At 42.9% G+C, this 24,150-nt stretch overlaps 1 pseudogene; it reads left to right on the top strand.

The window, feature by feature from the left end:
- The first annotated feature begins 431 nt into the window (after positions 1 to 431).
- On the top strand, positions 432 to 24,150 carry LOC119273608 (annotated as a pseudogene).

Here is a 24,150-nt window from a genome sequence, read left to right as displayed (position 1 = left end):
TCCCGCGTCCCCCCTCTAGTCTTGCTTGCGGCAACATCGAACCTAGCGGGATGGGTAACCTAGCTACCCGGCGGCGCATGCGATCGTGGATCTTGTTCCGGTAGTGTTGCTCCTCATGATCTGGGTTCACGTACCGTCGGTTGCCGTCGGCTGTGCGCACCACCAGTATCGTTATTTGATGTGGCGGCAAACCTAGGTATCCGGCGGCAGACGTAATCACATATCTAGCTAGGTTGTGAGATCGTGCAGTTCCTCGCGATTGAAAGTGATCATGACGGGTGTCGTGGCCATCTTCCTTACTAAGTTTGGCAGATCTGAACGGCCTCGGTTGGGGTTGTTTACATAAGATCCGTGATAGTGTGCTATGTGTTGTATATTTCATCATTGATAATATTTGCACATGTGATGATACATATTATTGGTTGTAGGAAATGGCGGACGACGAGTTAACTGATATCATGGTAGACATGTAGTTTGGAGAACTGATGAAAGACTGCATAGAAGATTGGTCAGATGATGAAAATTCAGATCGTGAAGATCGGTCAGAGAATGGGAACAAATGGGACGATTTTAATGTGAGTGGCATTGTCATGTAGTAATTTTTTGGTGGCATCCGACAACATTAAATCTTTGTGTTGAAAATTTATAGATCGATGAGCTTGATGATGATCAGGAAAACAACTCAGAGCTCTCGAATGAAGATTACATTAGTCAGGTACAGAAGTGAAAAAAATTGGCATGCAAATTGAATTTCTTTTGGAATATTATATGATAAGTAATTATGTATGTGTTGTATTTTTCAGTTCATTTCCGAATGTCATAATGCGTACGACTATTACGGTGAATCCGACGCGGAGACAGGCCTTAACGATGAATCATTAGATGCACCTGATTCTGGGGAGTCCCAGTCGTCCGTCATCATGAGTGAGGTATGTGTGTAATCAATGTTCTATGGAAGTAATGTTAAACCATAGAAAACTGTTTTCATTGCTGTGGTTTGATTGTGTAGGTGACACAAGATGATGGGGAAAAGAATGTACAAGATACTGCTAGTGCAGATGATAAGAGGGATATGTTCATGCAGATAATGGAAATGACCTTTATGTCTCACGATGCTGCGTATGATTTCTACAACAGCTATGCTAGAGATAATGGTTTCAGCATTTGAAAGAATAAGGTCAGGTATAGAAAAACCGAGTCACATCATATGCGTTATAGGCGGTTTGTTTGTTCCAGACAAGGGAAACGTGACAGCAAGTTGCTAATCGAGGAAGGACACAGCCGTAGGCTCAGAGCCGAGACACGCTGCTTTTGCGAAGCGCACCTGACCATCAAGCTTGACCAAAAGCGTGGGGTTTGGTATGTTGAATGTTTTGAGGACAAGCATAGCCATATGTTGGCAGGATCGGACAAGGTACCTTTCCTTTGGTCCCACAGAAAAATCAAAGAGTACCACAAGCATGAGATAATGTCCATGGGAGCTGCAGGGATTCGAATTCACGACATGATGGATTGCTTCATCAGCAAACATGTATGGTACGACGGTGTTGGTTTTACCAGGCGTGAAATATACAACCTTTGCGCCAGGGAGAAGAGGAAGCTGCTTTCAAAAGGTGATACTGCCACAACCATAGGCATCATGGCCAGTAGGAAACAGATGGATCCTAGCTTCTTTTTCGAGTACAAGCTAGATAAGGAAGGACATTTGAATAGAATGTTCTGGTGCGACTCCCAGTCTCGTAATGACTATGAGAACTTCAGTGACGTGCTTGTATTTGACAGCACGTACAAGATGAACCGCTATGGTATGCCAGTCATACCCTTTGTTGGTCTTAACAATCACCGAAAGACCACTGTTTTTGGTTGTGCCATAGTTTCGGACGAGACCGAGGAGACATACGTGTGGCTTATGCAGACTTTTTTGAGGTCCATGTGTCAAAAGATGCCTAAGAGTGTTATCACAGACGCCGACGCTGCGATGATCAAGGCAATTTGCCAAGTCTTGCCAGACGTGTGGCACCCTATATGTACGTGGCATATAGAAAAAATATGAAGATTCACCTCAGTCACAAGTCCTTGAAGGAATTGCGAACTCTTCTGTACTACAACACGTCCACGGCCACGTTTGAGGAGAGATGGCACACATTTTCCAAAAGATGGCAATCCGAAAAAACTGTAACATGGTTGAGACGGATGTATAAGAAGAGGAGACTGTGGGCCGCGGCTTATCTAACAGAGGGTTTTGGCTTGGCATGAAAAGCAACTAGCGGAGTGAAAGCCTGAACTCATGCCTTCACCTCCACCTAGACGGTGAAATGACCCTGGTGGATATGATTTTGCACTATGAGAACGTCGTTGTGCGTATCCGTGAAAACGAGGCGCGAGATGACTGCACGGCCTCACAGAGTTTACCGGTGCTAGTTACTAGCTCGAGGGAACTTGAGATAGCTGCTTCGCACGTCTTCACTCTAGCAAACTTCTATATGTTGCAAGATGATCTTAGAAAAGTTGCGGCATGGAGATTGTAGAAATTAAGCTGGGAGACGGATCACAACAGTACATCGTGGCCAGGAAGAATAACCGGAAGCGTCGTTTTTGGGTGGAGTATACATCAGAAAATTCCGTAGAAACTATAAGGTGCAGCTGCAGAAGAATGATTCGAAAGGGTCTACCTTGCAAGCACATATTCCATGTACTGAAGCACTTGAACATATCTGAAATACCAAAGTGTTTAGTTCTTGTTCGGTTCACGAAAGAAGCAAAGTTGGGACTGCCCGCGAGGCGCACAAGCGATATGTTGGGATTAGGTTGGACTGGGGCCATGGAAATAATGAAATATAGCCAGGTCAGTGTGTTAGCATCAGAAGGTATGCATGCCGCATGCAAACACCCTGCTTTGTGGGATCAGTTACAGGAGATTTTGAAGGCTGTGATAGCTAACAGTGATGAGTATGATCTGCTACAGGAAAATTTGATCAAGCAAACAAATGACATCAGTAAGTGTGCAGTTGAATATGTGGACGATGGTGAAGGCAACATGATTGTGGTTAAAGATCCTATGAAAGTGTCAAGCAAAGGTGCAACAAAGGTAGATGAGAGCTGCCCTGTCTCAAAAAATGGTAGACCACTCTCTTTTGATGAGTTGAAAACCCGGTGCGGCGCTTGAAAATTGCTAGGACACACTAGACGTAGCAACAAATGCAAACTAAATCAGAATTAAGTGTTTATATGCATTGTGGATTATTAAATTTTTATCATTAATTAACTTCTCTTGTCTTTTATCATGTGCAGAGGAGTGGAGAAGGAAGAAGAGTAGAACACTTGCTTCAATTATTTACAGTGTTAATCGGGCGGCTCATACTTTGGCTAAGGTAGCTATAGGCGATTGTGTTTCTTTGGTTTGGAGGCTTTCGCCCCCTGATTGTATCCTTAGTGTATTAGCAGATGAGATCCCAGACTTTGTTTAAATAAAGTAAGATGTTTCCCTCAAAACAAAAAATAAAAAAATTATTTACTGTGTTATGACCGGGGCGGGAGGTAGAAAGAATATTGTACATTTCCCCTCCCCATGTCCTAAATGCCATTAAATAAGTAACTGTACCACTCTCCTCCCCACCACGCACTCACCCACCCCCCACGGGTGCCGGTTCGAACTCCCATCTTATCCCCACCTATAGTAGATCGAGAAATGCTCGCCGGCGACCGCTGCACCCGCCTCTATGGAGAGAAGCCTCGGTTGGCAGCAAGCGATGATCGAGCTCGCCGGCGATGACGAGGCATGGCGTGCGCAGTTGATGGAGTTGTGCGGCTGGTTCCCCAGCATGAAGATGTTGGTCAACCACGCACGTGGCCTCGTCAAAGTCCTCACCGACGGCGAGAAGAAGCGTGCCTTCCCTGATGGCTACGGCGTCCCACCGACTCTCCTCCTCGTCTGGGCAATGCGAGAGGCCACCCTGAGCGACTCCCCTGTTCAGCGTGCAAGGTGGTGGATGTACCGCTCCACCACCATGTCGTAGCGGCCAGATCCAGCACGCGTCGTGTCAAGGGCGCAACGTGTCGACGTCGAGCTCGCTCTCCCAGCGCCCGTCAGCCCGGAGTACCAGGCCCGCCACGTGCCGGCGCCAGTCCAGCCAGTGGGCTCTGACATCATGGAGGATGACGTGGATGAGGTACTGGTCATCCCTAATGACGATGAAGAGGGCGAGGAGGACGCCGTGGATATGGTAGCGCCGGTCGCCGTCGAGGGTGGTAAGACAATGCCCATCGACGTCGAGCTCCTTCCCCTCCTCCCTGATATAGTGAAGGTGGAAGAAGATGATGTGGCTCAGGATCTGGTGGCGCAGCTGTCGAAGAGGAAGGCGGTCAAGAAGAAGGCTTCTCCGTGTGTGGTGCGGCGCTCATGCCGCCTCAAATTTCAGAAGAAGTGAAGATGGGCACAGTTGCTGAAGGAGGAGGAAGCTGCTGGTTATCTTAAGTTAGGTATGCTGTTATATGTTTCAACATATAAGGTAACATTATTTTGGGTTTGATGTTGGTTAGGTATGCTTTCATATGTAAGCATACAAGTTATGCAATCGGTACGATTTGGTCGGGTTCTTTGTGGTTGAAGAAATGAATATCTACTGCTCACCCTAAGTGTCAAGTTCGGTTAAATTTCAGAATATTGAATATGTACTATTGCTTTGCTTCAGTGTTGCATCAAAGGTGTAGGTGCTGCTAGATGTTGCTCTTATGTAGCAACAAGACAATGAACTGGGCTGCTGCAAAAATTAGTAGTGTTGCTAGGTGATGTGCCCATGTGCATCACTTACCAAATATAGAACATGCCAAAAGTGCATTGTCTGCCAAATATAGAACATGCCAAAAGTGCATTGTCTGCCAAATATAGAACATGCCAAAAGTGCATTGTCTATCAATCATGATGGCCCCATGTTATTTATGCTGCAATCTCTATTACAATTTGCCCATAAACGGAATAGCAAATAATTCACCAGCGTTTCATCATGTCAATTACAATGATGTCAATAACTTTATGAACAATCTACTTGCTAACTATGACAACAGTCATAATGGCAAGCAGGCCAAGATACAGAAGTCCTCCAAATCCTAAAATCCTATCCCTATAGAGAAATATTCCTTGTGCATCTTAACCATTGCCCTCTTTTCTTTGTCATTCCTTTTAATTTCAGCTTCATATTCTGTAACCTTAGTCTCCAATTTCTTGTTCTTCATGGCAAGATACTTAATGACTAACTTCGCTTTGCTATCCCACTCCCCATCAACCAATTCAACATACTCAGAAGTGATATCATCCTAAATAAATCATGAGCAATTCAAGTCAATTTATAACTGAACTTGTCACTACAAGCGTTAAACACTGAACTTTTATGCAACTTGACCGCAATAGCACTACTAGTTCAAAGACCATGGTCAGTAGACTAACCTCAAACACACATCCCACGAATGCGCTGCCAAAATTGTCTGCATCTATGCAGACACGGCTACCAGGAGTTTCCTGATGACCACATAGATGGAGCTTGTCATGGCCACATGTCATGAATTGTGGGCGATAATGCTGGGATATAAAGAACAACGGTAAAGAACTTACCATTTTGCCACCAAAGTGTAGCACTGAAGAAACCCTAGCCGTGGGTTCTCCTGGCCCGCCGCCGCCCACGAAACCCCAGGCCCCTGTTCCACTGGATCCGCCGCCACTGCCTCCTGTGCCACTGAATCCGCCCCACCTGCTTCCAGGACCCAGGGTTCGACCTAACTTGCGGTCGCCACCGCTCTTCTCGCCGCAGCCGCCGCTGCCCGACGCCCAGCTCACTGTCATGCTTTCGCCGTCGAGATTTGGAGGCGCAAATGGAGAGACAGGTCTAGGGATTTGGAAAGAGAAACGAGAAAAGGGGAAAGATCGATGTGAACTTGGCAAAATGGGCTGGTGTTGCGCTGCCATCATGATAGGCCGCTTGTGGGGTCCCTCACATGGTTAGATGGGCCATGCCTGGCATCACGGTGTGTACAGAAAAAGTTAATTATACATACAATAAAAATCGACGGGTTTGTAAAACAAAATAGAAAAACATGATGCCTGATAACACGCGATAGAGCCAACGAGCTCAGATGACTAATGTTCATATGTGTAATGTTATGTTTTGGCTTGATATATTTACTTAGCTAACATGACTACTTTTCATAATCATGTGATGAGGTGGAATTACCAGGAGATTATGAAAGATGATGACATGCAGCTAGCTAAGGAAGAAGGCTAAGCTTGGTAGAGTTTTAAAAAAGTGAAGAATGTGAAAATTTTAGTATGAAACTTACGAGAGCAGTTGAAGAGAAAAATAGAATGCGAATACTATTAATGTGAAAAATACAATTATAAAAAAATGTATAACGAGAAAAATATTAAGCAAGAACAATTGATAAGTGTGGCCAAAACTTTATTAGTACGACCAAATTGTCTTCTCCGAACGAATTGTATGACCGAATTGTCTGATAGACACATACACATGTATGTGTCACAATATTCGAGATGCCCTGTTTATTACATAAAAATGATAGAAACCCTAAGAAAATCATTTGGTCGAAACGTTCGACTAGACTAAATCCAAACCACTAAAACTTGAATCTTGCATGCCGCATGAATTCTTCAGGCGCGCCTTTTCCTTGCGATTTCGCAAATTTTGTTCTTCACACACTCCATCCTGTTCGAAGGTGACATAATCAACTCGGTGGCGAAACGTCTTCTCCTTGCGTCAATGGTGGCCTGCAAAAAATGACATAAAGGTTACATGAACGAAGTTTCTACACGACCATACTAGCTAGTCTACATGTAACATCCCAAATTTTCAATTTGGAATGTTATACATTAGGTCATCATGCATATCATATTTTATTTTGCTTTTGGTTGTGATCCTAGAAAATCCTAAGCAACTCAAGGACCCACGGAGAGAGTTGGGGATTTCGTTATTTACATATTTGAGTTTTCTCAAATTATGTAAACAGGATCGTTGGATTTTATTTATTTTATCATTAATAATTTCTATTACAAAAATATGAGAGAGGGAATAAAATGACGTTCCCAAAATATAGAAATATTGAGGATTTAATAAATAAATCAAATAAGTTTTATTCCGGAGTTTTCGGTATTTTTATTTGAATTTAGGAAAAATGCATGTTTTTCAAAGTTGTAGTTTGGGCCCAGAAAAATGTTCACTTTTTCGGGCTTGATTTTAGAAACTCGGAAAAATTTATTTTGTGATTTTTGGAGTCCGTTTAGTATTTCTTTTTATTTTCTTCCGAGCGGAATTATAAAAAAACGCGGAACCGACTTTGGGCCGTACTCGGCCAGGACACCGCCTGGCCGGGGCCTTTACAAGGCGCGCCCGAGGCCCGAGCCGAGCCAGCCCACACCACCGCCCTAACCCTAGCCGCCGCGAGCCGCCGCCGCCGCCCGCCGCCGCCGCCGCCAGCCGCCTCCGCCGACCCGCCGGAGTTGCGCGCCGCCCGAGGTTCTCCGCCGCCCCGTTTTCCGTGCTGTTTAAAAAAAATCTGTTCATCGTTTTTCTTTTTCGTGGGATTTTTCGGGGTTATTTTCTGATCGCGATTTCTGATCCGATTTTCGTTTTAGTATAATTTTTCGCTCGTTTATCGGAATCAGGCGATTCAAGCGCCTGGAGTTTCGTCTCGAAACCCTCTTTCCAAATAATCAACTTAAACATGTTTTTGCTACTGTAAAATTTGACTTAGATCCAGATTACTAGAACGAAGTTGTTTCTTTCGCCGTTTGTCTTCTTTTGCTTCGTTTGATTTGATTCTTTTTGCCAACCAGGGTTCTTAAGTTGAATTTTCTGGTTACATCTTCTATTTGAGTTTTACCTGTGCATTAGATGAGTACTTATTATATGCTTGTTTGTTTGTCTGCGATAGAATACCCGGAGTGCGCCGCCTGTTACGTTGAATCTCTAGGTTTCGCGGATCATCAGCAAGGCAAGTAACACTTTGATCATACCTTTTCTACAACCTAGTTTTATTGCATTAGATCAATCCTCACACATTGCATGATTAGGATCTAATTAAATTGTGGGATGGGAAGTAGATGAGGTAGTACCTATTACCTGTTTATTATCAAACCTTTGGGAGTTACTTCTACGTTTGCTTATTATGCCATGCTATGCTAGTAGACGTGGATTGGGTGAGTGAAATCCATGACAGATGTGAGATTGATAATTAATGGTTTATCTAAGGTGGCAACTTAAACACACATCTGGGTGGATTGAGGCACCTGGGGTTTCCAGGACTTGCCTATTTTTCTTTTGGACCGCCACCCAGGCTCAAAGGGATCATAAGATTATTCATACTAGAAACTTCCGTGTGCAGCCACAAGCCATTATGGGCTCTGGCATAGTTGACTAAGTTGTGCGAACTCTTACAGTGGTAGACTAGCATATGTAGGGGATGTAGGTGGTACGGTCTACCCGATCGTAAGGTGCTAGCGCTTCTGAAAGACTATGTCTCGGTCATCCATCTTCTCAAACACCTTGTAGTGCGAGGAACCAAACGGAGGCGATCGAGTCTTGTGGAGAAAATTGCGCAAACCTCTGTAGAGTGTAACAAACTAATCATGGTTAGCCGTGTCCCCGGTTATGGACAAATCTTGAGTATCTAGTACCTGGATTATCATGTGAATCTCAACATGCTACTCTAAAGTTAATTTTGTTGGGTTTTAATGATGATGCTTAATTGGGATTGAGAATGCTGTCAACCATTCTCAATGTTTAACAACCACCATGTTAGTAATTAAATTTATTCCTTTGAAGTAGGGAAAAATTGGCTTTACGCAAAAACTGTAACCATAGAGCTTTCCACCAGTCAAATATGCATTTAGTATAGCTGTTGCATTACATTACTCTCTATGTGTTACCTTGCCAGCATATTCCATGTGCTGACCCGTTTTCGGGCTGCAACGTTAATGTTGCAGACTTTTCAGACGATGATTAAGGAGTCTTTAGGTTGTGGTTCTATACTCAGTGATGCCGTTGGAGTTGATGGACTCACTTATCTTCCAAGCCTTCCGTTGTTATCATTATTAGATGGCCTTAAGCCATATTTATTGTAATAAGTTCTCTTTTGAGACACTCGATGTAATAAGTGTGTGATTGCTACTCTGCTATAAATCCTTCGAGTACTGTGTGGTGTCAGCATTACTGATCCAGGGATGACACCGGAGCACAGAGATCAGACCTTTTGAGGTCTGGTCGCTACAGAGATGGTATCAGAGCACACGCTGACTGTAGGACACGACCACTAAGCTAAAGACCTAGATCACTACTCACTCTCTTCTCTTCTGACCTCTCATCTTTTCTACTCTTTAGGATGGCGAATGCAAGGAACAAGTTCACACAACCAAATGAAGATACACCCTTTGGACGCCACTTGAAGGAAGTCACTAGATACCTGAACATAGGAGTACCAAGCTTCACGGGAATCTACAACGCCACTTTACCTGAAGAAGAGCGCTGGATGATTCAAGTTCAAGTTCCAGGAAGGACGTTCATGCCAGTCACTGAGCCCATAGATTTTTCTTTTGATGCACCAACTTGGAGTCAAGGAAAGAGTATGGCAGCTCACATCGCCATGGGACGCATTGGAGAAGTCTACCGCAAGGAGCTCAAGGATACTATCTACCAGATTTGTGGGCGCCGAGATGAATACTGGGAGATAATTAGCACCAGGAAGGATAGATCAATTGCAGCTTTTATCCAGGAGTTAAACCAGCACATTCGACAACAGGAGAATCAGATGTGCACCGACATGATAGATCTGAAGAAGGCTAAGACTAGAATCAAGGAACTGGAGGAAGAACTCAAGGCTACACGTGAAGATTATGAAGAAGAAATTGAAGTATTGGTGGAGAAGAATGATGATCTGATCAAGAAGATTGGAATATTTATGGGAGGCCCTATGCCCATAGATGAAGACGAAGAACCCAAGGAGATTAGCCCGGAAGACTACATCATCATTGACGACACCGGCTCGGAACAAGATAGTAGCGATGATGACTATGTTGATGAAGCATGAGCAGATATCATGGAGTCTACAACCGTAGAATATTTCTAGTAGACCACCTCATCAGTAGTAGTAGTCCACCATGTAAATATAGTAGTCCGAGCACTTTGCGATAGTTAGATCGATTGTATACCTTTGTTTGATTGATTGAAGTGAATTGTGTGCTTTTGCCTCATGTGCATATGGGTAGTGTTTTTCTCTTTAGACCCCCTCTATTCTTATATCTCGTCTTTTCTAAAACCCTCAGATGCCTCCGAGACATGACCCCGGATTTGCCTTTCCTCCGGAGCTCACCCAGTTGATCCAGCAGCAGAACACCTTGATGCAGTTGCTAGTTCAGAATCAGAATCAGGGGAACAACAACAATCCACCACCACCACCACCACTTGTTGACCACTTAGCCTGTTTTCTTAGGCTAAATCCGCTGGTGTTTTCCAGTAGCACCGAGCCGATAGTAGCAGATGATTGGCTCCGCAAGATATCTAGGGAGTTGACCACAGCAGGATGCACAGATGTGGAGAAGGTTAAGTTTGCCGCACATCAGTTAGAAGGACCCGCAGCATCCTGGTGGGAGAATTTCACAGCCACTTTCCCAGTCGACACTGTCACATGGGACCAGTTTCAGCAGGCTTTCTGTACTGCCCATGTTTCAGCAGGAGCAATGGCCATGAAGAAGCGTGAGTTTCGTAACTTGCGCCAAGGAGGACGGACAGTTGGCCAGTATGTGGAGGAGTTTAGTAAGCTAGCACGTTATGCCCCAGATGACGTTGGTACGGATGCAGCTAAGCAGGAGAAATTTCTGGAAGGACTGAATGATGAGTTGAGTATGCAGTTGATGGTAGCCACCTTCAACAACTACCAGGAGTTGGTAGATCGTGCTCTTATGATTGAAGGGAAGCAGCAGCAAATTGAGAACCGCAAGAGGAAGTATGGACAAGGAAAGTATAATTCAGGAGCTCAGCAGAAGCCACGTTTTACCCCTAGGCCAGGAGGACATTTTCAGCATACCCATGGACTAGGTAGCTCGCACAATCACAATGGCACCAAGAATGGTAATGGGAATGGAGGAAGCAATGGACAGAACCGCAACACCCCATCAACCCCAGCCAAGAAGGATTTGGGCCATGTCACTTGTTATAAGTGTTCGAAGCCAGGACATTATGCAAATGAATGTCCTGAAGGCCAAAATGGCAATGGAAGTTCTGGGAAGAAGCCGGACCCATTCAACAGGGGACAGGTGAACCACGTTAGCATGGAGGAGGTTGAAGCTCAGCCCGATGCAGTAATAGGTAAGTTTTTGGTTAAGTCATTTACTGCACTCATTCTTTTTGATACTGGTGCATCGCATTCATACATCTCAAGGGGATTTGTGGATAAGTATAACCTACCAACCCAAGCCCTTAGGTCACCCATGTTAGTAACCTCGCCAGGAGCAGAGTATGTGGCTAGTCTATGGTGTGATCGGTTACCATTAAGGATTGGTAACTATGTTTTTCCCTCAGGCCTAATAGTATTGGAATCTCAAGGATTGGATGTGATATTAGGCATGGATTGGTTATCAAAGTATGAAGGGAATATTGAGTGTGCTAGTAAGTCAATTTTGCTTACCACACCAGAAGGGAGAAGGATCAATTATGTATCCCGGCATGTACCAAAGAGGACACAAGTAAATTGCCTAACAGGAGTTGTGCAGGAGGAAGTACCTGTGGTAAAGGATTTCCCTGATGTATTTCCCGAAGAGTTGCCAGGCATGCCACCGGATAGAGACATTGAGTTTTTGATTGAGCTTTTGCCAGGCACTGGGCCAATATCAAAGAGACCATATAGGATGCCAGCAAAGGATTTGGTGGAAATTAAGAAGCAGATTAAGGAGTTACTGGATAAAGGATATATTCGCCCAAGTTCTTCGCCTTGGGGATCGCTAGTACTTCTAGTGGAGAAGAAGGATGGATCGTTAAGGATGGTTGTTGACTATCGAGGATTGAACGAAGTAACAATCAAAAACAAGTACCCGCTACCAATGATCAACGATCTATTTGATCGATTGCAAGGAGCTAAAGTGTTTTCCAAGATCGATTTGCGATCAGGATACCACCAGTTGAAGATTCGAGAACAGGATATCCCGAAGACAGCTTTTACCACCAGGTATGGGCTGTATGAGTATACCGTTATGTCATTTGGACTGACTAACGTGCCTGCCTATTTTGTGAACATGATGAACAAAGTGTTTATGGAGTTTTTGGATAAGTTCGTCGTAGTGTTCATTGATGATATCCTGGTTTATTCGAAGAATGAAGAGGAGCATAAGGAGCATTTGCGTTTGGTACTTGGAAAGCTCAGAGAACACCAATTATATGCCAAGTTCAGCAAATGTGAGTTTTGGTTGAAGGAAGTAGGATTCCTCGGACACGTTATATCTGGAGAAGGTATAGCTGTTGATCCCGCTAAAGTGGAAACCATGACCAAGTGGGAAGCACCAACAACAGTTGGAGAGATCCGGAGTTTTCTTGGACTCGCAGGATACTACCAGAGATTTATTGAGAATTTCTCAAAGATTGCAAAACCTATGACGGAGTTGTTGAAGAAGGATACTAAGTTCAAATGGACTGAGGAGTGTGAGGCTAGTTTCCAGGAGTTGAAGAAACGTTTGGTTACCTCACCAGTGTTGATTTTGCCAGATCAAACCAAGGATTATGAGGTGTATTGCGACGCTTCACGTCGAGGACTTGGAGCAGTGCTTATGCAGGAAGGGAGAGTTGTTTCGTATGCCTCAAGATAACTGAAGCCCCACGAGTTGAATTATGCCACGCATGATTTGGAGTTAGCAGCCGTAGTGCATGCATTGAAGACATGGAGACATTTCCTCATTGGAAATCATTGTGAGGTGTACACGGATCATAAGAGTTTGAAATACATTTTCACACAGAAGGAGTTGAATCTCAGACAAAGGAGATGGTTGGAGCTTATCAAAGATTATGATATGAAATTGCATTATCATCCCGGGAAGGCTAATGTAGTAGCTGACGCATTAAGCCGCAAGAGCCATGTCAATACGTTAATGACGGGAGAAATACCCAAGGAGTTAGCAGAAAATCTTGTGAACTATGTTTGGGAATAGTTCCGAGAGGCTATGTAGCAGCGTTGGAAATTCAGTCAACTTTGATGGATAGAATCAGAGAAGCTCAGAAAACTGACAAGGAGATTGCCGCTATAAAGGAGAAAATGAGCCAAGGAAAAGCTAAAGGATTTCGCGAGGATGAGCACGACACCCTATGGTTTGAAGACCGTGTTTACGTGCCCAATAACCTGGAGATTAGGAAGTTGATTCTACAAGAGGCACATGATTCACCGTATTCGATTCACCTAGGAAATACCAAGATGTATTTGGATTTGAAGGATATCTTCTGGTGGACCGGAATGAAGAAGGATATTGCGGAGTATGTAGCAGTTTGTGATGTATGTCAGAGAGTAAAGGCAGAGCATCAGAAGCCAGCAGGATTGTTGCAACCATTGCCGATACCCGAATGGAAGTGGGATAAGCTAGGCATGGATTTTATCACGGGATTACCAAGGACTCGTTCAGGCTATGACTCGATTTGGGTCGTAGTTGATCGATTGACGAAGGTAGCTCATTTCATCCCAGTAAAGACCACTTACACCAATGCTAAGTTGGCAAAGATATACATGACCAGGATCGTATGTTTGCATGGAGTTCCGAGGAGCATCATATCAGATAGAGGAACCCAGTTTACCTCAAAGTTCTGGAAGAAGTTGCATGAGACTTTAGGTACTAGGCTAGAATTTAGTACAGCTTTTCATCTGCAGATAGATGGACAGACCGAGAGAGTCAATCAGATTTTGGAGGATATGCTGAGAGCTTGTGCGCTAGATTATGGATCTAGTTGGGACGGTAATTTGCCATATGCAGAGTTCTCTTACAATAATAGCTATCAGACCAGTTTGAAGATGGCCCCTTTCGAAGCTTTGTACAGAAGGAGGTGCAGGACACCGTTGTCATGGGACGAAGTTGGAGACCGCCAGTTGTTTGGACCAGATCTGATTAAAGAGTCTGAACAGAAGGTGAAGTTTATTCGCGATAGGCTCAAGGTAGCCCAGTCCAGACAGAAGAGCTACGCAGATTCTAAACGCAAGGAGACAGCTTACGAAGTCGGAGACAGAGCTTATCTTCGAGTATCCCCACTTCGAGGGATTAAGCGCTTTGGAGTTAAGGGGAAGTTAGCACCACGATTTGTAGGACCATATCGAGTTTTGGAGCGTATGGGAGAGTGGCCTACAAGTTGGAATTGCCAGAAGGATTGACAGGAGTTCATGATGTGTTCCACATTTCTCAGTTGAAAAAGTGTCACGCGGAGATGGCTGACATACCTTTGAGAGACACAGTACCATTAGAAGCAATTCAGTTGGATAACAATTTGACCTATGAGGAGAAACCAGTCAAGATTCTCGAGTGTGCCAGTCGAGTTACTCGCAGCAAGGTTATCAAGTTTTGCAAAGTTCAGTGGAGCCACCACACGGAGGATGAAGCCACCTGGGAGCGAGAGGAAGATTTGCTCAAGGACCACCCTCACCTATTTTCTAGCCAACCCGAATCTCGAGGGCGAGATTCATCTTAAGGGGGGTAGGTTTGTAACATCCCAAATTTTCAATTTGGAATGTTATACATTAGGTCATCATGCATATCATATTTTATTTTGCTTTTGCTTTTGATCCTAGAAAATCATAAGCAACTCAAGGACCCACGGAGAGAGTTGGGGATTTCGTTATTTACATATTTGAGTTTTCTCACATTATGTAAACAGGATCGTTTGATTTTATTTATTTTATCATCAATTATTTCTATTACAAAAATATGAGAGAGGGAATAAAATGACTTTCCCAAAATATAGAAATATTGAGGATTTAATAAATAAATCAAATAAGTTTTATTCCAGAGTTTTTGGTATTTTTATTTGAATTTAGGAAAAATGCGCGTTTTTCAAAATTGTAGTTTGGGCCCAGAAAAATGTTGTCTTTTTCGGGCTTGATTTTAGAAACCCGGCAAAATTTATTTCATGATTTTTGGAGTCCGTTTAGTATTTCTTTTTATTTTCTTCCGAGCGGAATTATAAAAAAATAAAAATAAAAAAAACGCGGAACCGACTTTGGGCCGTACTCGGCCAGGACACCGCCTGGCCGGGGCCTTTATAAGGCGCGCCCGAGGCCTGAGCCGAGCCAGCCCACACCGCCGCGCTAACCCTAGCCGCCGCCAGCTGCCGCCGCCGCCGCCGACCCGCTGGAGTTGCGCGCCGCCCGAGGTTCGCCGCCGCCCCGTTTTCCGTGCTGTTTAAAAAAATCTGCTCGTCGTTTTTCTTTTTCGTCGGATTTTTCGCGGTTATTTTCTGATCGTGATTTCTGATCCGATTTTCGTTTTAGTATAACTTTTCGCTCGTTTATCGGAATCAGGCGATTCAAGCGCCTGGAGTTTCGTCTCGAAACCCTCTTTCCGAATAATCAACTAAAACATGTTTTTGCTACTGTAAAATTTGACTTAGATCCAGATTACTAGAACAAAGTTGTTTCTTTCGGTGTTTGTCTTCTTTTGCTTCGTTCGATTTGACTCTTTTTGCCAACCAGGGTTCTTAAGTTGAATTTTCTGGTTAGATCTTCTATTTGAGTTTTACCTGTGCATTAGATGAGTACTTATTGTATGCTTGTTTGTTGTCTGCGATAGAATACCCGGAGTGCGCCGCCTGTTACGTTGAATCTCTAGGTTTCGCGGATCATCAGCAAGGCAAGTAACACTTTGATCATACCTTTTCTACAACCCAGTTTTATTACATTAGATCAATCCTCACACATTGCATGATTAGGATCTAATTAAATTGTGGGATGGGAAGTAGATGAGGTAGTACCTATTACCTGTTTATTATCAAACCTTTGGGAGTTACTTCTACGTTTGCTTATTATGCCATGCTATGCTAGTAGACGTGGATTGGGTGAGTGAAATCCATGACAGATGTGAGATTGATAATTAATGGTTTATCTAAGGTGGCAACTTAAACACACATCTGGGTGGATCGAGGCACCTAGGGTTTCCAGGACTTGCCTTTTTTTCTTTTGGACCGCCACCCAGGCTCAAAGGGATCATAAGATTATTCATACTAGAAACTTCCGTGTGCAGCCACAAGCCATTATGGGCTCTGGCATAGTTGACTAAGTTGTGAGAACTCTTACAGTGGTAGACTAGCAGATGTAGGGGATGTAGGTGGTACGGTCTACCCAATCGTAAGGTGCTAGCACTTCTGAAAGACTATGTCTCGGTCATCCGTCTTCTCAAACACCCTGTAGTGCGAGGAACCAAACGGAGGCGATCGAGTCTTGTGGGGAAAAGTGCGCAAACCTCTGCAGAGTGTAACAAACTAATCATGGTTAGCCGTGTCCCCGGTTGTGGACAAATCTTGAGTATCTAGTACCTGGATTATCATGTGAATCTCAACATGCTACTCTAAAGTTAATTTTGTTGGGTTTTAATGATGATGCTTAATTGGGATTGAGAATGCTGTCAACCATTCTCAATGTTTAACAACCACCATGATAGTAATTAAATTTATTCCTTTGAAGTAGGGAAAAATTGGCTTTACGCAAAAACTGTAACCATAGAGCTTTCCACCAGCCAAATATGCATATAGTATAGCTGTTGCATTCCATTACTCTCTATGTGTTACCTTGCCAGCATATTCCATGTGCTGACCCGTTTTCGGGCTGCAACGTTAATGTTGCAGACTTTTCAGACGATGATTAAGGATTCTTTAGGTCGTGGTTCTATACTCAGTGATGCCGTTGGAGTTGATAGACTCACTTATCTTCCAAGCCTTCCGCTGTTATCGTTATTAGATGGCTTTAAGCCATATTTATTGTAATAAGTTCTCTTTTGAGACACTCGATGTAATAAGTGTGTGATTGCTACTCTGCTATAAATCCTTCGAGTACTGTGTGGTGTCAGCATTACTGATCCGGGATGACACCGGAGCACAGAGATCAGACCGTTTGAGGTCTGGTCGCTACACTACAAACGTAAATAACAGCATACCTGTGTAAAATCGCGGGTCATTCGGTCTCGGTCCCAATGTTCTAGATATTCTGTGACAAAAAGGACATAAGAGTTCATGGTACATATGCAAACATTAGCGGTGGGAAATACGAACATGTGTGTTGTTGTTTGAATGTGCATGATGTTCTATTAACTCAACCATCCTCTTGCTGGGGCATGTCATACTCCTTGATAGGCCACTTACTTACGTCCGGATATTTCCCTGGTGTAATAAGATTTGCTTGGTGCATATCGTTTGCTATAGCCATTTGCTATAAAGAGGATAGTGTTAAAGACCAATAATAAACAACATGTAAGACCAATTGTACAAATGTTGGTTATAATACCAGTGCTTTCATAGTCTTTTCTGTCAGTTCCAAAGGATAGAGCGAATCGAGAACTTGGAATTCTTGCTTGATCAAGTGCATGACCACGGTCATCCAGTGGGAATTGTCGATATTCAACACGATATACATCTACAGTGCAAAAAACCATTCTGGATCAAACGAAATACTTGATGAAATGTCCTGTAGTGAAGAATTACAAACATAACGTACCTTATCACGCATAGTATACTCTTTCGTGACTCTATTAACTGCTCCAGCTTTGGACAGAGCACTATCTATGTTGCAGCTCGACGGCAATGGATCATCTCGTGCGATAGCACGATCTACAAGGAATTTGGACCTCCACGCTGGACAGAGGTAACGATCATGACCAACATGCAGCTCCAAATGTCCCATATAAGCATCAATAACCTTCATAGAATATCAGGGCATTACATGTTGAAAGTTGAGATATAGATTATTGAGAATTTTAATAACAGCACATGCAAGTAGTACTTACATCGTCTGACAACCATCTATGAGTTAGTACTGGTCGAATCCTTTCGGAAGTTAGAGATATGCCACGCCCTTCACTGTAGTAAAGTTTCTTCCCCTTATTCTTCTCGGTGCTAGCAGCTAACTCGACAAATGAAACCGCTGCATCAATTTTTTCCGGCATCAACTCATCTGCCACAACCTCCGGCTCATGATTTTCAGAAAATAGAGCTGCTTGAAATAATATGACGTTAACAATGGTGATCATATGCATTCGTAGTATATAACAAACTAAGGAAGTTAGTTACGATACCTCTACTAGCAGTAGTAGTACCGGAGGGTTTCTGACCACGGTTGCCATGCCTGCTGGGCTTGTCAAGTGCGTAGGGGGATTCAAATTTCCTAGGAATGGTCCGCTTGCGCTTACCGTACATAACTTCCTCATCCTTATCAATTCTTGCACCCTTTCTCCCATTCGCCTTAGCCATGAACTTGCTGACAGAAGATGGACAAATGTCTATGTACGATGAAGGTGCTTGAGTAGAAGTACCAACGACCCAAGGGTTTTCGGGTGTAGCGCCACATTCATCATTACGCTTAATAGGTGAAGCTTCCTTGTGTCCATTCATCTTCGGTGGGGTTTTCTGTTTGGCAAACAAAATCGTGTGAACATTTCAGCATGTAAATAAATTAAAGGAGAAAATTATAGACAGAAATATATATACATAGTACCTCAGGTACGGTTTATGGTTGGGAACTAGTTCATCAGGCTGCTTCATGTCAATGACTAGCTCTCCGCGTGAGTCTATGTCATCCTTGTACACGAATTCCTTCTTTTCATATGGACCGTTCTCGAACGAATCCATTTCTTTATCCACATCATTGTCCGCGGATGGCATGGCAGCAGCCGGCTTGTACATGACACCTGATTTGTTCAACTTCTCCAACAACCTCTGCAATAGAAATATAAATTTAGTAATGCTAGCATGGTTTAAAACAACAAACATACTGTAAACTACAAAGTTAGGGTGTGACACCTCAGCAACTTGATCAGGGATTTGCCTCATCTGGGTGTGTATGAAGTCCATGCACCGCTTCATTACAAGCTCCATCAAATCTTCCGACATTGGGGTCGTCGTCGACTTCTTTGCGTTTCCATTTGCAGGCTTGGTTTTTGGGTTCATGGTAGGCGCATTATTTGGGATGTTGGGCTCCTGCGCCCTATACTCCTGGGTGATATTATTTTCGATCTGCATGTGATATTGAAGTACATGTTATGAATATAAAAATATTATTAAGTTACAAAACATTTAAGAAAGACAGAACACAATGACTTACCTTGACGTTACCACGGCCGTGCCCATTGTCATAGTCGAACCGATCTCTCCTAGTTCCTGCACCTTCGGTCCAGTTCCTCATAAGAGGTTGTATGCACAAGTTGGGATTATAGGCGCATTTGCCTTCAACGGGTCGCACCTTCTCGCGGTACAAGTACTACAAAAAAATATAAGGATATAGAGTTAGTACAATACATCACATAAAATTGCAATGATATGCTAATTGACATTATGCAACAGGTCTCATATGTTTACCTGCAACAGAGCCAAATTGCCTTTCGGCCATTGGCGAAGGTGTTTGACTTTCTTGACTATGCAAAGGCAATCAAGGAGAACACGCAGGGTGAACGTATTCCAGTTAATCTTTGAAATACGTTTCACATCATCGACCAAAGCATAGTATTGCTTTGGCACAATCTTGCTCGACATGGGAGCAATAATTGTTCCTAACAGGACAAGGACTACTTTTCGAAGGAAATCATTGTCGGTGGCTTTACTTTTAACTATGTCCTCAATGAGATTATCTATCACTATGTTTTCTAATGTCTTACTGAGAAATTGTGGCGGCACCCGCTCCTTGATGTCCTCGCCTTCCTCAGTCAGAATGTCTGAAGCGGACAGTCCTTGGTTCTCAAGGTTAAAGATGCACTCAACGTCGACCGCACCGAGAGTCACCTCCCCAACCTCCTCTTGTATAATGAATCTAGCCGTGCTGGCCTAAAAATTCTCAATCATATGCCTAATCAGTAGGGTACGCATCTTAATAGATGGTATCTGCAGCATGTTGTGCAATGTTGTATCAGTCAGTATTTGTGAGGATGTGCCTGTTGTGTTTGCAAACATTACTATTTTAACGGACTTTTTTATCCTTGATATTACTGAGGACGATAGTATGTCTGTTATTCTTGGTAGACCCTTTTTGAATACATTAGGGGCTGTTATTTCTTGCAACAAAGGCAATATCACTTTTCATGTTAATGGTAATGAGCATACGTTACACTTTCCGAGGAAACAACCTCAAGTCCACATTATCAATTCTATTGGAAAAATTCCAACGATTACTATTGGAGGTTTTGAATTTCCTCTTCCTACTATCAAGAAGAAATATAATATTCTTATTGTTGGGGACGTGCATATCCCCATTGAGGTAACCTAGTGTTATTCGAAAATTCTCCGGTTTCATGTTATTCGGAAAGAGTTTGTTAACAAGACTTGATCAACCTTGTTAGTGGATTCCTTTTGATGAGCATGAGATGGATGAAGTTAGAAAGAACAACTCTCTATACCCTCCTTTTACTTTCAGTTATTTAGATTAAATAAAGTAAAAAGAGTTTTTTTTTGTTTTTTTTCTGAATTATCCTTGCAATGAAAAAATACCCTGAAAAAAAAAGTTCTCCAAATGTCCTGAAAATTTAATATGTTTTTTTCTAGAATATTTAACAATATTAGGCACTATGAGAAAGAGGAAAAGTTCCTGCCTCCTATTTTTCTAGATTATAGGAGTATGGTAGCACATGATTTTATTGTTAAGGATAAGAAGAAGATGCTTAAATATAGAGTGATATTTGATAAAAATTACTTCGAGACTATTACCTTGCATGCTCCCTCTTTGTTTAACTTATTTTCCTGCACGTACCTTGTTTTGCCGAAGGCCATTCATGCATACCGGAGCCTGACATCAGCTCCAGAGCCTGAGCCGGAGCCACCACTTGATCCTCACCGTCAGTATTTTTATCAGTGGGATCCGGAGGAGATCGCCAACCAGTGGCACCCTGAGGACACTCCTCCGTACACTGGAGAGGGCGGCTTTCAGCCGTGGCCATATACCAACTTATGCCAAAAGCCTAAGCTTGGGGGAGTATGTATTTCTCACCAACATTACATTCATGTTCACACACTCATGCCAGTTGTCGGTGCTCATAATTTTTCATTGTATCATCCATGCTAGTTTATTTTCTATTTTAAACTTTCTTCTTGTGTGTTTGAAAAACCTTAACAAAAACAAAAAAATAGTTGCAGATTTTAGCTAAGTTTACTTTCCATGCCTGTAGTAGTAATAATAAAAAGAACACCCAAAAATATTTCTCGTTCTTCTTTTGCTTGTTGGGAGCTTTCCCATGTAAATAGTTTTATTTCTTTTCTTGTTCTTTGGGGGTCGACAGGAGAAGACGATGATGAAAATGTTGAGTGGCTCTTATATGCATTATTGTTGATCTAACAAAGAGCCCATATTACCTTGTCTTGTCCCTTGAATTGAATGCTTGCAGATTCTAGCTTAGTCCAATACACATGCACTATTATTATTATCCACACCGTTCGGTTGTGCAAGTGAAAGGCAATAATGATGATATATAATGAACTGATTGAGATGAGAGAAGCTGGTATGAACTCGACCTATCTTGTTTTTGTAAATATGATTAGTTCATCATTCCTAATTCAGCCTGTTATGAATGAAACATGTTTTCAGTGACAATTAGAGATTATAGTTGCTCATGCTATGCTTAATTTGCTAGGAGTTTATAATGGTTTACCTTGCGTGCCAACAGGCTATTAAAATGGTTGTGATGTGGTATGATAGGGTGGTATCCTCCCTTGAACGATTCATGTGGCTTGACTTGGCACATGTTCATGCATGTAGTTGAAACAAAATCAACATAGCCTCCATGATATTTATGTTCATGGTGAATTATATCCTACGCATGCTTGCATTCAGCGTTGATTAATTTTAATGCATGTTCATGACTATTGTCGCTCTCTAGCTGGTCACTTCCCAGTCTCTTTCTAGCCTTCACTTGTACTAAGCGGGAATACTGCTTGTGCATCCAACTCCATAAACCCCAAAAGTTATTCCATATGAGTCCACCATACGTTCCTATATGCGGTATCTACCTTCCATTCCAAGTAAATTTGTATGTGCCAAACTCTAAACCTTCAAATGAAATTATGTTTTGTATGCTCGAATAGCTCATGTATCAACTAGGGTTGTCTATATATTCCATGTTAGGCGGGTTATTCTCAAGAGGAGTGGGCTCCGCTCCTCACTCATGAGAAAATGCCTGGTAACCGGGATGCCCAGTCCCATGCTCAAATCAAATCAAAATAAAAGTTCTCGGAATGACCTAAAAATCAACGGACAATATTTTTGGAATACATAAAAAATACTGGCAAAAAAATCAAAGCCAGGGGGCCCACACCCTCTCCACGAGGGTGGGGGGCGTGCCTACCCCCCTGGGCGTGATACGTCTCCAATGTATCTATAATTTTTGATTGCTCCATGCTATATTATCTACTGTTTTAAACATTATTGGGCTTTATTATCCACTTTTATATTATTTTTGGGACTAACCTATTAACCGGAGGCCCAGCCCAGAATTGCAGTTATTTGCCTGTTTTAGGGTTTCGAAGAAAAGGAATATCAAACGGAGTCCAAATGGAATGAAACCTTCGGAAACATGATTTTCTCATCAAATAAGATTCAGGAGACTTGGACCCTCCGTCAAGAAAGCCACGAGGTGGTCACGAGGGTAGCGCCCCCCTAGGACGCGCCCCCTGCCTTGTGGGCCCCTCGAAGCTCCACCGACATACTTCTTCCTCCTATATATATCCACGTACCCCCAAACGATCGGGGATGGAGCCAAAAAGCTAATTCCACCGCCGCAACTTTCTGTATCCACGAGATCCCATCTTGGGGCCTGTTCCGGAGCTCCGCCGGAGGGGGCATCAATCACGGAGAGCTTCTACATCATCATCCAAGCCCCTCCGATGAAGTGTGAGTAGTTTACTTCAGACCTACGGGTCCATAGCTAGTAGCTAGATGGCTTCTTCTCTCTTTTTGGATCTCAATACAATGTTCTCCCCCTCTCTCGTGGAGATCTATTCGATGTAATCTTCTTTTTGCGGTGTGTTTGTTGAGATCGATGAATTGTGGGTTTCTGATCAAGTCTATCTATGAATAATATTTGAATCTTCTCCGAATTCTTTTATGTATGATTGGTTATCTTTGCAAGTCTCTTCGAATTATCAGTTTGGTTTGTCCTACTAGATTGGTTGTTCTTGCCATGGGAGAAGTGCTTAGCTTTGGGTTCGATCTTGCGGTGTCCTTTCCCAGTGACAGAAGGGGCAGCAAGGCACGTATTGTATCATTGCCATCGAGGATAACAAGATGGGGTTTTTTATCATATTGCATGAAACTATCCCTCTACATCATGTCATCTCGCTTAAGGTGTTACTCTATTTTTAACTTAATACCCTAGATGCATGCTGGATAACGGTCGATGAGTGGAGTAATAGTAGTAGGTGCAGAATCATTTTGGTCTACTTGTCTCGGACGTGATGCCTATATACATGATCATACCTTGATATTCTCATAACTATGCTCAATTCTGTCAATTGCTCAACAGTAATTTGTTCACCCACCGTAGAATACTTATGCTCTTGAGAGAAGCCACTAGTGAAACCTATGGCCCCCGGGTCTCTTTCTCATCATATCAATCTCCATTACTTTATTATTGCTTTGCTTTTACTTTTCTTTTACTTTATTTACTTTGCATCTCTATACCAAAAATATTATTTATCATCTCTATCAGATCTCACTTTCGTAAGTGACCGTGAAGGGATTGACAACCCCTAAGCGCGTTGGTTGCGTTGAGCTATTGTTTTTGTGTAGGTACGAGGGACTCGAGCGTAGCCTCCTACTGGATTGATACCTTGGTTCTCAAAAACTGAGGGAAATACTTACGCTACTTTACTGCATCATCCCTTCCTCTTTGGGGAAATCCAACGCAGTGCTCAAGAGGTAGCAAGAAGAATTTCTAGCGCCGTTGCC

The sequence above is a fragment of the Triticum dicoccoides genome, chromosome 3A (genome assembly GCF_002162155.2).
Source record: "Triticum dicoccoides isolate Atlit2015 ecotype Zavitan chromosome 3A, WEW_v2.0, whole genome shotgun sequence".
Classification (NCBI taxonomy): Eukaryota; Viridiplantae; Streptophyta; class Magnoliopsida; order Poales; family Poaceae; genus Triticum; species Triticum dicoccoides.
Note: the sequence above shows the minus strand (reverse complement) of the source record. Positions and strands in the feature narration are given on the sequence as shown.